This window comes from Rosa chinensis, chromosome 6 (genome assembly GCF_002994745.2).
Source record: "Rosa chinensis cultivar Old Blush chromosome 6, RchiOBHm-V2, whole genome shotgun sequence".
Taxonomy (NCBI): domain Eukaryota; kingdom Viridiplantae; phylum Streptophyta; class Magnoliopsida; order Rosales; family Rosaceae; genus Rosa; species Rosa chinensis.
The window spans coordinates 21,679,499-21,692,977 of NC_037093.1; the positions used below are offsets into that span (position 1 = coordinate 21,679,499).

General features: G+C 38.2%; 2 long non-coding RNA genes across 2 annotated transcripts; one reads left to right on the top strand and one right to left on the bottom strand.

Annotated features, from left to right (window-relative positions):
- Window positions 1-199: 199 nt before the first annotated feature.
- Window positions 200-1,660, top strand: LOC121049666. Its single transcript, XR_005801005.1, has 2 exons — window positions 200-580; window positions 760-1,660. It is a non-coding gene; the product is annotated as an uncharacterized LOC121049666 (long non-coding RNA).
- Window positions 1,661-2,710: 1,050 nt separating this feature from the next.
- On the bottom strand, window positions 2,711-4,189 carry LOC121049667. The gene is made up of 2 exons (XR_005801006.1): window positions 4,143-4,189; window positions 2,711-3,328 (listed from the first exon to the last, which is right to left on the bottom strand). It is a non-coding gene; the product is annotated as an uncharacterized LOC121049667 (long non-coding RNA).
- Window positions 4,190-13,479: the final 9,290 nt, after the last annotated feature.

Here is a 13,479-nt window from a genome sequence, read left to right on the forward strand (position 1 = left end):
ACAACATAACACCATTGAATGCACTATTCATGCACTCCCGGGAAACTACATGCATATATGCCAAGACTAGGGCTGGGCTCGGGTCGGGCCGGGCTTGAAAATTAGTGAGACCGAGACCGAACCCGAAACTGTCGGTTAGGGCCGGTTCGGGCTTTTTGTAAACTGAAAACCGACAGAAACCGAACTCATTCGGGCCGGTTCTGTTTTCGGGCTTTTCGGGCCCAAAATTGAGTTTTCCATCTCTCAGTCCAGTAATATGCAAAATATCACAAAATTCGGTAGGAGGCGAGGTTTGAACCCCCGACCTCCTACACGAAAGGTTTACTCCCAACCACCGGAGCAGGAGACTCTCTTGATACTATATGTGCAAAATTTATATTTATTCCATCCTTGGAAACTTTTCTTGGTGGTGGAGACAACTTTTCTTGGTGGGAGACAACTTTTGTCCTTTCTTTTCTTTTCTTTTTCTCCTTTGCACCCGGTCCTTTCTCTTATTCTTGGTAGCTGCAGCAGCTTTTCTTTTCTTTAATGCTTGGGAAAATGGGAAGTGAGGCAGCAACAACGTGGAGACAGAGATGAGGTGTGGTACTATAGAAGAAGCTTTTAGTAAAAAAGTTGATAGGTGTGGAAATAAAAACAGATTGGGCATGGCTTTGCCTAAATAACAGAGAGAGTGAATCTAAGATATAAACTATCATGTCTGTTCCCATTTGAAACGAAAATTTGACCCCTCCTCTCCTCTTCTTCTTCTTCTTGCAGATCGGGTTTCGATGTGGGCAAAACGGCGAGCCTTCTCATTTTCAGCTTCAATACTCCTCGTTGTGGCGATGAGCTAGGGAGCTGCCTTAGGCCGATTTGTAACGAGTTGGTGATTTGCCCTGGATGGGTTGCTAAATATGCAGGTCCAGTCGACGATCTGAGGTGGCTTCTTTGAGCGGGAGGAGGAGGATTCTAGAAATCCAAGAGGTCAGCTTTGGTCTATGGAGGTTTAGGAGGAGGAGGAGCTGGCTTGGGAGGAGAGTGAGAGAGGCTGAGATGGTTTCGCTAAGATGGAGGAGAAATCGGGTCGGGTCGGGCTTTCGGTCTCCAAATATTTGAAGCCCGAGACCGAACCGAAAATATACATTCGGGTCGGGCTTCGCACCGAATCGAGATTTTCCATACTAAAACCAAACCGAATCGGGCTTTTTTGCTCGGTTCGGGTCGGGTCTTCGGTCTTTGGGGTCCGGACGCCCACCCCTAGCCAAGACTCTGGCACTCTTTAATCTCAATCAAATCTTTTTTCTTTTTTTTTCCTTCTTGGTTTTTTTTCTGTTTCTACTCACCATTAATTCAAGCTTCCGAACTATGTCTTCAAGGGCTTCAATTCATCATCATAAGCAACCGAACCCAGCCTTTAAACTTTGAAGGCGAAATTTGACGGAATCGAACATATTTTGTATTACCAATTGATACTTGGAAACTAGAAAGATGACTGAAATGATTGAATTTCTTAATTCTTTCTTTTTACAATCCCTGAACAACTATTGAGTTCCTGACCAGCCCAATGCTTATAAATTCAAAACTGACTAAAATAGAGAAGTGGCTAGCCAAAATAGCTTTTCAGCTACTTTAGCTAAAATTTGACAAAAAAAAAAAAACTAGCATTGCTTTATGTGGTCATACTTAGCAGTTGTTATGTAGTATATAACAACATTTATATAGTACAAAACTAACTCTACTAGTTATTGCGGATTCACAATCACCCAAATTATAGTTAAGATTGTATTCTAAATCGATCTTGTCTAACAAATTTAATAACGATTAATGGTTGAGATTGGAGATAATATATTAGTTTTTTTTATATATATAAAATCAATATAATATCAAAGAGCCTTATGTTTTGTAGTTTTTTATTCAAGTTAGTAAAACCACAGAAAAAAGGCCGGACTTTTTTGTTTCTGAGGATTCTTCCTCGTCCGACGGCGCCCAGACGCCGGGCTGGCCTCTAGCCTCACCGTCGTCACGAGGTCTGCTGCCGGACGGGTATTGATAGCTATGACTCATGGAGTTCTATCAGATGGGGTGTTGCTTGGGGCTTGTCGGATGGTTTTGGCTGGGATGGTGCGATGCTGTGGTCGTTCTAACAGGACTGGCGATCGAGCCCTGATGACGGTTTTCTTGGTCGACGGTGCCACGAGATTGATTAAATGGCGGTGTGAGGTGGGGGGACCTAGATCGGTGTTGGGTTTCTCCGTGGTGGCGTGGGTTGTGGTGATGTGGCTAGTGGCAGTGTGGGTTGCAGGTGGTGAGATCGTTGAAGCGCACACACCTCAGCCAGTGGCGGAACTAGGAATTTTACTTTGGGGGGGGTCCGAGTCTGACAATAGAGAACTAGATTTATAATTTTAATTATTTATTTTAGTTAACTATACGTTAAATGTAGCATTTTTGTAGATTATTTTTCATCACGATACTCATAAACAAAGAATTGAATACTTTAGAGGACTAAATCTACAAAATCTTATAAAGCTATATCTCTTTAATCGAGAATGAATTTCTGAAAATTTAGTTCCACACCATTATAGTCGCAGACTTGAAATAAAAAGTAGAGGCACAAAATTGACAGAAAACTTCTCATTCAAAACCATTAAAAACCCTAACATCTATTGCATATTATATATTACGTTTTATTAATCTAACCAACTGTTAATTATTTTTAGTTAACCAATTTCAATTCAATAAAATATTATATATAGAATAGTAATCAGGGGGACATTTACGATCTATCCATCTTTCTGTTATTGTTTTCTTTCTCTTACCTAGCAAGTGGCACGTGGTAGTGTGAGATTGGGTTTGAGGGAGGAAGGGAAAGGGATGGCGCGGGGGTGTCCATGTATTGGATTAAAAAATTATTTTAAGCTTTATTACTGCAACACTTGGTATTGAGCGATCTGTCAAAAACTTGAGGGTGGTCCGGACCCCGCCAGACCTGAACATAGTTCCGCCCCTGACCGCAGCCACCACAGCAACTCACCATTGCCGCCACGCCGCAAGGGACACCACCACGCAGCCTTGACGCCACCACTCCAAAGACGTCAACGAAAACTAGTGCAACAAACCCAAACCCAAACCCAAAACAGAATTGGAAGCCTTGCACGTCAGATTGCTGACAACTCCTTTGATGCCGCCCGCGTCGCCACTTTCTGAAGCAGATTTGGATCAGAACCTGACCCAACCCACGCCGCCAGTTGATGCAGCTAAAAGTAAGCGCGCAATTTAACCCTGAAATGTCATTAGTAGTACGTAATAAATAGGGATCGTTCTATTCCGGGGATTGAGGGTACACCTGTCATTGTCAAACAATTAAACAATTAAAATTAAAACAAAGTATAATATTTACAAAGATATTCACAAGTATAAACATTATTTATGAAAAAGGGGGGAGATTTTGTTTTTGGTTTTTCGAAAATAAAACTAAGTAAACAAAAGAATTAAAATGCAAAAACATAAATACAAAGATGGAATGAGAGAACAAAGATCAAAACCGAAACATATGATTAAAATTGACTCAAACCCTAATATTGTTCATCTAAGTCATGAGAAAGGAGTTGATCATGTGAAACATTCGAAAGCAAATGATTTCCCATTTTTTACTTTTCAATGCTAATTAACCTAAGCGAAAGCACCTAGATTAATCCTATCAAACATGCAATCAAACCCTAGAAAGCTAGTCAATCATGTCATGTTTAACGCATTACACATAGAGAAAGGCTATCAACTCAAGTGTACAACTTAGTATGGAAAAGTCCACCTAATTGCAATCCTCGTTAATTAAATTCGATCTTTGTACAAAACCTTTACTACTTTGATTCAAGTTTACACAAAACGAAAAGTCGATTTCATGTTCTTAAACCTAGCACCAATTATATCGAAACCTTAAGTGTTTGCAACCACATAAGATTAAAATACAAAAGTTATCTATAACGCAAATTTAATTAAACAAACCCACATAAGCAACTCTCGAATCACAATAATATGAATCTGAAAATTCTCAATTAATCATAAAAATTCCAGAAATTAATATTTGTTCAAACACATATGTCAACTAGTTCATAACCAACGAAATTCAAAGCAAAGGTTACAAAGGAGAATCGGATTACACCGTGAGATGGGGATGGTGATGAACGATTGATGTGGTGGTCTCTTGAATCTCGAAAGCAAGCTTCAAGGTTGGAGATGGATGATGGATGCTCACGGCTATGCATCTTCTCCCTTGGCCTTGCTTGAACTCGTGGAGATGACTAGAGGATGGAGAAACTCACGGCTATGCTAAGAAGATTTTCTGATTTTTTTCTAAAGTGTAAATTGTATGGGGGAGAGGAACTCTCTCAACGTCAAAGAGGTGGGTATATATAGGAGCATGGCTAGGGTTCACAAAGCAATCAGAATTTTCCACATAGCTTCAACTAATGATAATTCGCCAAGTAAGCTTGTGATGTGGTCCAACCAATCATAGAATGCCAAGTAAGCCTTGTGATGTGTTCCAACCAATCATAATTCTCTAAAATACCTCCCTAATATTTAATTGCCGAATTTCCTTGAAATTATTCTGATTTTCTTCATGAATTTCGGCCAACATTCCTTTAGGGAATTTAGGGATGAATCTAGACGCTTTTTAGCTTTTCCTTGGTGCACACATATTTTCCTTCCATAAATATCTCCCTTGAATCTCTCTTTGCGTCATCTCCTTGATTATTTCTGATTTTCATGTTGGCAATCACACCAATTTACTCCTCCAACAATATTTCTTTCCATAAAAGTCTCCCAAGAAAATCTCTCCTTGAAATCCTCAATCAATCATCTTTAATTCCCACGTTGTCACCTTGTTTTTCCTTAAGTATTACACGGCAAATTTAATCCCCAAGGAAAATATATTTTCCTTTTTTTAAAAAAAACTCTTCCTTGATTCTCTCCTTGCCATGTCATCTTCATGAAACTTCTCGTTCCATTTATGAACTCAATTCAGCTTATTTATTCCAAAAACCTGAAAATAGAAGCTTTCTAAAATAAGAAATGGAAACTTTCTTAAACTAAAATGGAAACTTTCTAAAAATGGAAAATAGAAACTACAAAACGGAAACTTTCTACAATTAGGAACTTTCCCATTCGAAGAATGGAAACTTTCCTAAACAGAGTTTTATTAAGGAAATAACGCAGAAAATATAGGGAAATAACAGTTAAAACGTCGCATTAAAATGCTCCTATCACCAGTCATCGTCTCTTGCATTGATGTCCATAACCGCTCTTGCCTCCGAGAAGCTTTAAACCAGAGATAAATGTCGACCACCGTTGTTCCTGTAAGCTAATCAATCTTAAAGTATAAGGAAAAAGAAAGCAGTACCCGTTTGACAGCAACACAACGACAACGAGGCAGAGCCCGCGCTGCCGTTGTCTGTCATCAGACAAGAACTTAGGAGACGCGGGTAGATCCTTCTTTGGCTGCTAGGGCTTAGGAGAGATTTTTTTTTTTTGGTAGACATTAGTGGTTGAAATTTCATTTTTGGCTAACAATGATTTAAGTTAACGCTTGTTGTGGTCCTAAATTTGATTCAATTTCTTATTAATATAAAAAAAGTTAATTAAAAAAATAAAAAACAAAAGATATTGGTAATCATCATTGCAGTTGCATGTTTAAAACTCGGCAATTTTCCGTGTTCATTTTTTTTTTTTTTCCTTTCTTTCTTTATATTCTCATCAATATTATTAAGTAACCTTTTTATCGTGCTGGACTGCTGGTATTAAATAAGAAAAAGAGGCCTCAATCAATGTAACAGTCTGTCTGCTGAGTGGAGGGGTGGGGTACATCCAGTAAACAACAAAGTGAGGACTTGCCCTAAACAAAAACCATCCAGTAAACAATATGATCACGTGGAAAATGAGTCTTGCTATGAATAGACATTCTTCGATTTCCTTGGATATCTACGTGACGTTCGTTTGTTTTTTTTTTTTTGAATCATCCTACCGACGTTCTTTGTTTATCCTCTTCTTTACGATAAAAAAATGTAATCTACTCGAAAGATTGTCATCTAACTCGTCGAAAGGGATTAGTGATGGAGCTTAAATTAATAATACATCATTAATTTAATTTGATAAATGGTTCTACTTTTCAGTTTTCACATAAATTATATGCATTAGTGGCCTTAAATGTTGATCCTTTCAATCATCTAAGTAGTTTAATATCGATCTGCTTTGTATTTTTCTTTCTCTTTTTTTTTCAAGCAAATAATTTTACCAAATATTAATATCAAATGATGTGGTAGGTACCATATCATCAAACTATTTTTAGCATGTATTCTTATTTTATTTTTATTCTTTAAAATAAAAAGAGCAATAATTAAAAGTTATTGTTGTTTAATTAGAAAAATGTATATGATAAACAACAGAAAAAGGAATAAAGAACCCTAAACAAAATCCTTCAATCATAGAGACTTTAACATGCAATTGTAGGAGAAGGCTATCAGTCAAAACATAAAAAATAGAATACGAAGTTGTGTGTGACTTAATTCATTAGTTGACCGGCAATTGAATAATGATCTATTACTATTAGTGGTGGTAGTTTTCATTCTAGAAATAGAGATATGCAGTGATGGAGCAATGATGATTTTCAATTGATAACCGGATCCATCTCAACTGGTTTTCATGTTCTTACATTGTTAAACGAAGATAGAAATAGATGTACTACTATATATGCAGTCTACGTACTAGATTTGATGTAATTTTTTTGCGCTATTCTCCTCCAGATTTGTTTGTTCTTTTGATTTTGCAGATTTGGTTGTTTTTTGGTTTGAGGAAGGGCGATAACAAATTTGGTTGTTTGGTGAACCACCTTTTTTTTGTTTGGCTGATTAATTAGTTTCTAAATAAAATCAATGAAATTTGTTGGAAATTATTAAATTGAATGTCTTGACATGTAAGACGCCAACTCAGATGCCACACAATTTGGTATTGATTTTTGGTATAATTTTTTGGTGTCTATAGCACTGCTTTTTTTTTTTTTTTTTATCAAAGTGATATTTCATTCATAAATTGACAAACTTACATTCAAGAAGTATATAGTGGCCTCATTAAACCCAAGCAATAAACAAGCTTTGGGAAGAGTACCAAACTCCATTAGATATTTTCTTTACTATTTCAAAAAAAAAATTCTTCTATTCCTATTATTGAAAGGAACAAATACACACTTCACAAAAACCCGATAAAATATAGATTTGTTATGCTTAGGGAAAATAAAATTTAAGATTAAATATTGTTTAGTCCTTGAACTTTTACCCAAAAGCACTTCAGTCCTTCGCCTTCTAATTTCATACGTTTAGTCCTTGTACTCTTCAATTTTGGACCAATAGGTCCATTCCGTTACTCTCCGTCCAAATCTTCGTTAAATAGCTGACGTGTCAATCCATCTGCCCAAAAATGTCGATTATACCTTCATCTTTTTTTAATAATATTTTTTTTTCTATCTGTTTTCTCTTCTTTTTCCAGCTCCACGTCTCCTACCCAATCTACATCGACCTTTGTCATCCCCTTCTCACTTTCCCGGCCATTAACTAATAATTTCATTCTCCATTCAGACCTCAAATCTTACCTTGTTCATCATGTCTTATATTCACCACTTTGCAATTGCTTTCTTCCTCTTGTTTCTGGTCTAGCCTGGTTTCGGTGGTCAGAGACTCTCCGGTCTAGTGGAGCAGCAGCCACTGGTGCTCAAGTACCACAACGACACTCTTCTCAAAGGCAACATCACCGTCAATCTCATTTGGTACAATCACTTTACCCCAATCCAACGCTCCATAATCGTCAACTTCATCAAGTCCCTCAGTTCTTGACATCGTGCCCCACTCCTTCCCTCAACATCTTCCTCTGCGGCATCCCCTACACCGCCCTCCCCATTCACCACCTGCATCATCACCTCCCACAAACAAAGAAAACATAGGCAAGCCATATAACCCCACAAGTTCATCCCCAACTCTAAATCACAGAGTTTTCAGAAACAGAAAATCAAAGGCAAGCCATATACCCACCCCAAAATCAAATCTCCTATAATTTCTAATACCCAACTCCTCAAGATGCTATTTTCCTTCCCCCTCCGATCACTGATTTCTGAGCAAAATATAGAGGAGGAGGTTGAGGCTGACTGTGGCGAAGGCGGTGGAGGACAAGCTCTGTCATGCCCCTGATTTTACACACAAGAAAATCGATATATATATATATATATATATATATATATATAATCCCATAATTATACATGCGTGAACAATTAGTCATCAATAAAAAATACCTGGAATCTTTTTCCCTTTAAAACAAGTACGTACTGATGCTCTGAACCCTCAAAATAAATATACACTCGCTCCATAGAGTTATATATTACACAAACTTACGAATTAAATTGTCAACAACAAAATAAAACGTAAAGGCTGCTCAGAGTAACTATACAATGGAAGTCCTTATCAAAGGTAAAGTCACAAAGATGGCTTCCTACCATAAAGCTGCTAGCTCGCTGCCTCAACCTCGATTATGCTAACCTGCAGGATTAACCCCTACACCGTTGGAATGGTGCACCGGGTTGCCACACAACAAACCCGATAAGCTTTTGCAAGCCCGTATGAGTAACTCAAAACACACATGCACAACTCACGCCAAAAACGAGGAAAACCTTTCAACTCGCGAATAAAGAAAACATACCATGCTTCCAAAAACAATACTCTTTTCCCAAAAGAAATAACGAAAGTCACACCATGACAAAATCATATAAATCGTTAACCTAACAATTCAAATATGATAAATCGATCCAACCTGGATAAAACAATAATTAGGTCCAACCTGGACAAAACATCAACACAAATCAATCATACCTATCGTTAACCTAACAATTAGAATATGATAAATCAATCCAACCTGGATAAAACAATAATTAGGTCGGTCCAACCTGGACAAAACATCAACACAAATCAATCATATCTATCGTTAACCTAACAATTAGAATATGATAAATCGGTCCAACTTGGATAAAACAATAATTAGGTCCAACCTGGACAAAACATCAACACAAATCAATCATACCTATCGTTAACCTAACAATTAGAATATGATAAACCGGTCCAACCTGGATAAAACAATAATTAGGTCCAACCTGGACAAAACATCAACACAAATCAATCATACCTATCGTTAACCTAACAATTAGAATATGATAAATCGGTCCAACCTGGATAAAACAATAATTAGGTCCAACCTGGACAAAACATCAACACAAATCAATCATACCTATCGTTAACCTAACAATTAGAATATGATAAATTGATCCAATCTGGATAAAACAATAATTAGGTCCAACCTGGACAAAACATCAACACAAATCAATCATACATATCATTAACCTAACAATTAGAATATGATAAATCGATCCAACCTGGATAAAACAATAATTAGGTCCAACCTGGACAAAACATCAACACAAATTAATCATACCTATTGTTAACCTAACAATTAGAATATGATAAACCGATCCAACTTGGATAAAACAATAATTAGGTACAACCTGGACAAAACATGTACCCAGGAGTCTTAAGTAACCTACTTAGATCCATGAAGTACGATGGCAGACAGACTAGAGCTCTAACTGAATCGTAACCTGTCACCCGGCCAAGGTTCAACCTTACGATATAATATTGCCATGAGGATGCAACCTGCAACCCCGGATCCTTAGGCCAACCTGACCCTCAGATCAATACGTCAAATCAAATCAAAATGAGAAATCACAACCTGTGACTCTCAAATCCTCAGACCACCGGTTGTCAGATCAAAACATTAAGTCAAATCAAAAGGAGAAATCACAACCTGTGACTCTCAAATCCTCAAACACTTTTCAAAACAATAGAAATACCATTTCCCACCATTTGTTTTCCAAAAGCCACAACCCAAAACAATAAAAAGCATCATTTCATGCATATTGTTTCACAAATTCACAAACCACCAAAACATATATATTTCACGTAAATATATATATATATATATATATACGTAGCCAACCGCTCAGGAATGCCTACTAATACCAACTATAGTTTGCAGTTAACTAAATAACTCTCAAAACAATAAAGGTAAGCCCGTTTGTGAATGAACTTCGTGAGATTACTCACCTCAGAATCCCGCTGCGTCTTCTATACAGAACCGAACTAACACTATCACCAACAACTCGTCCAATTCACCTTTAGAAGCACCTAATCACCAATCATCTCAAATCAGTAACGATTCACAAATGATTAAAGTTCGAAACCCCTATTTTGAACTAAAATCCCCAAAGTGGCGCCAATCAAGGCAAAACCACATCTGAGACCTCCCAAAGTCTCTGGAATACGTCCACGATCAATGTGACCAAACCACAAATCGATCGGACGCTCGAATCCTCACGAATAGAATAATCGATCAGTATGAAACTGCAAAAATCATAACAATTCCATACGAACTCCAAAATTTGCATATTATATATCGAAACGCTCGTATCAACAAGTAGAACATATATAATACCAAAAACAGCTCCTTAAGTGGCCGGAACGCCGCCACAGGCGGTGTCGCACCGCCGCCTGCCAAAACTCAATATTACACAAAACTCCCGACATCAAAGTTCTTCATCTAAGCATGCTCGTGAACTCTCATAACTAGCTCGAAGTCAGAAAACAAGCATAAGGGGTCGAAAACTACCTCACAAGCCGTGAACAGTAATCCAAACTGAGTTGAACAAGGTTTCACGTGAATCGATCCAAACAACCACCAAGGATCGATCGACGAGGCTGCTCTGAGCTCAACCAAGAAGACTTGAAGCCTTGCCGACGTCGGAACAAGGATTTCCGACCGGGTCCGAAATCCACAAACTGTACCGCCTTGCAGCGCCGCCGTGGAGGAGAATCAGTGCTAGAGGACACCAGAGGGACGACCAGACAGAGGAGACGATCCTATCTGGAAAGTTTCATCGCAGTTCGCCGGATAAGTCGGGTCGGATCATCCGGGTTCGGGTCTGGTCAGCCGGATATTTTCGATTCTGAAGGTGCAGCCGAGAGAGAAGAGAGAGAAAGGAGATGGTTTCCGGAAAAGGAAATAATGAAAATAGTAAGTTTCTCCTTCTGGAAATTTCTATTTATACCAAAATGGAAATTCCTTCCAATCGCCATAACTTTCTCATACGAACTCCGATTCTCACGTTCCATATGTCCACGAACTCGTATCGACGCGCTCTACAACTTTCGTGAAGGAAGTTTCTGAGAATCCCAATGAATAAAAAGTCAACCTTTGCGCTACCCCTAAAGTCACATTTTCCGAATGAAAATTCGTCCGAAACACTTCCGCTCCATCCACGAGCCACAAAACCGTCCAATAACCATATTTAGATTCCGGAAAATCCTCGAAAAATAAATACGAATTTCTGGGGCATCACAAGCTCGATGAAGAGATCGTAGCCCTAGATCGGGTGGATGATGACATTGGGTTGAGGTGAGAAATAGCTGCAGATCTGCAACCAAAATTATCCAAGCTGGATTCCTTTTCTGCAGCGCCATCACAGTCGCTCAGCCCTCTTCTGCGGGCCAGTCAAGATGATGCAGAGGAGGCAGTCTGAAGCTAGAGAATGGGTTTGGAGGATAGAGTTGTAGTAGTGGTGGGGCAACATGGAGGCACCGGTTTTTCTGGCTATTGAGAAGGGTTTGCAAGTGTTGCTGATCGAGGGAGGTCAGAGATGGAGATTGGGGAGAGTTGTGGGGATGGGTTAGGGGGCGGTGGAGGTGGCAAGGATGGAGGGGAGAAGAGATAAACAGGGGAAAAAAACAAAACAAAACAAAACAAAACAAAAAAAAGGAAGCAGGGGTATAATGGATATTTTGACGCGGAAGGAATGCCACGTCAGCGATTTAATGGAGATTTTGGACGAAGAGTAACGGAATGGACCTATTGGTCCAAAATTGAAGAGTACAAGGACTAAACATGTGAAATTAGAAGGCGAAAGACTGAAGTGTTTTTTGGGTAAAAGTTCAAGGACTAAACAGTATTTAATCCTAAAAATTATAAGAAGAGAAAGTTTGATATTTACACGTTCAATCTTACTAGATGAAATTCAACTACGGTACATCAATATATCATACATTAAGTAGACTAGTTTGATTTAAAGGTGGACTGGCTCCTTGCATTGGTATATTAGTTTGAAATTACTCTACTTCTGTATCAAACTAGTCAATTTATTCATCGAATTAAGTTTGCTTTATATGCTGATACATTAATGTACTGTAAAACTTCTTTGTAGGACCTGTCACTAATCTTACATAACTTTTTTTCTTACCCTGTACCAAACTAGTCCATTTACTCCACTTCTGTATCGATTCTTTTTTTTTTTAACCTAATATACAATGACTATTGAATAAGACAAAGTAATTCAAAGGAAAAAAATAGAGACTCCTTAGAACATTTGTAACTCAAAGATGGTTTCAACTGCATTCTGGAGAATTCCACAAATAATACAAATCAACCTAAGATCAGCATTTACTTGTGTAGATCTAACCCTAACTTCATTTTTTTTTTTAGATATCTATCTAATTAATTGGAAAGAAAGAAATTTTGTTTATCATGGGAGCAAGCAAAAGCTCCTTTGGTGTTATATGAACTGGGTGCTTCCACCTGGGAGAATATTAAGCAAGCAAAGCTTCGTAACCAAGAAGGTCAGATTGATGATTATGCTATTAATAGGAATGCAAGTTCGCTTTGGTCTCCACCACCATTTGGAAGACTGAAGTTAAATTGTGATGCATCAATGGCTATTAATGGAGAACGAGTTGGTGTTGGTATTGTTTGTCGAGATAGTGAAGGAAATTTTGTCACAATGATGGGCAGGGCCGACCCTGAGGGCTGCCGCGTGAGGAAGCCACCTCAGGCCACCGGCTCCCGGGGGCCTCCGGAGTTTGGAATTTCTGTATATAAGTTAAAGATAATATATATATTACTGTTTGTTGCCATAGGCATGTGGTTGCGTGTTGCTCCAGCGGAAGAGAAGTCAGACTCTATCCTTGGCCACCAAGGTTCGAGTCACGTCCTGCTCCACTTCTCTCTTGAATTTTTTTCAATCAATTAAGGGAATTGAGTGGCAGTTTGGGGCCCAGCAGCTTCCCTTTCAGTTTTTTTTTTTTTTTCATTCAATCCCTTAAACTTGGACCCGTGCCCAGCCTCCTTTTTTAAAATTTTTTTTTCATTTAATCCCTTAAACTTGGACCCGTGCCTAGCCTCCTTTTTTATTTTTATTTTTCCTTTCCTTTTCCATATAAACTTTTCCTTTCCTTCTTCCATATGAATAACTATTCTTTTCCTTCTCCTTATGGAAAACTAACCCAAATTAAACCCTATATATTGATTGTGTATGCATAGAAAATTTCCCACATCAAACAAGATTGATTATTTATTGTTAAG